This window comes from Haplochromis burtoni, unplaced genomic scaffold (genome assembly GCF_018398535.1).
Source record: "Haplochromis burtoni strain Fernald_Lab_line unplaced genomic scaffold, NCSU_Asbu1 Contig_49, whole genome shotgun sequence".
Taxonomy (NCBI): Eukaryota; Metazoa; Chordata; class Actinopteri; order Cichliformes; family Cichlidae; genus Haplochromis; species Haplochromis burtoni.
Window position 1 is genome coordinate 1,246,554 of NW_024582410.1, and position 1,300 is coordinate 1,247,853.

Genomic DNA, 1,300 nt, shown 5'->3' on the forward strand with positions numbered 1-1,300 from the left:
TCTATTTCACGCTTTGACTCTCCAAAGCGTGAAATAGACATGCGTTCAAAAGCTGCTTTAAGCTACAATAATTTTAATTTCAAGCCAACTTGAAAATAATCACAGTAAAATGTTTAAACAGACATTATTAACACATTTACATGTATATACATATTAACCGCTTAGCTTAATCGTTTCTGACAATAAATGTACTTCATACGTTTTTATTCACTACTGACTTCTTACCTGTATGTTTTAGTGTGATATTGGGTTGGGTAAAACTGCACTTCTCTCAGTGAAGAGAGAAAGCCGTCAGGACATGGAAAAATGCATAACCAACACGAGGATGATGATTTTTGGACCAGGGGCTTCTTTCTTGGTCTGTATCCTCTCAGTCTATGATGCTACACTTGCTAAACTGTGAACAGTGACACTGATGTTCTAGCAGTTTCCAGTTCTTTGCTTGCTTAAACCTTGGTGGTTCCTAGATTGTTTATGAACATCCTAACTCTTATAAAAGGATGACAGTTTGGGTCTTCTTCCAGACCTTGCAAAGTGGTGACGTATCTGAATAACTTTTAGACAATTGTTTAAACAGATGATCTTGGAATCCAGAATTCTTTAGAAATAGTACAAGAAACTTTTCCAACTTCTTTAAACCTGCAACTCTTTGATCTTCACTGAGATTCTTGGACTTTCCCATTGTGCAACAATCATTAAGAGATTTAAATGAGCGTATGTACGTTTAGGCCTTTTTGAATTCTTGTGAATGGTCACAATAGCCGAAGGCCAGTAACAGAACTGGACTCCAATGCAGAAACTGGACTTAACCGTACTGGGCACAGAGCGACATGGAACGTAACTATGGTGTGGCGCCGTGGTTGTGGGCCGAGAGAGGGTAATGGGACTTGGAGGAGCGACTGGAGCGTAACAGGTACGTCTAAAGGTTGTACTGAGGAGAGAGGAGAACGGTGTTAGAACGGTGTTAGAACGGTGGAGTAGAGAGGAGCACTTGAAGGAGGTGAGTACATCTGGATGTTTAGCTTTCTTGTAGCTGGAGTGAAACAGGCTTTGAGGGAGAGGCAGTGAGTGTCTGGGTGAGTTAAATGGTGCGACATGGCTAACCCGAGTTCTGCAGGATCTGACAGTGTGTGATGGCTGGAGGGCAGGCAGGTGAGGCTCAGAGCGATTTCCAGAATGAGATTATTATTCAAGACAAGAAGCTGAAGCCAAAGCTTTGTCGTAGGAGTCCAGGAGAGCTAAGGCACAGGAAAACAAGATAAGTAACGCACTTAGTAGCAAGAACATGGAGCATAGGAGC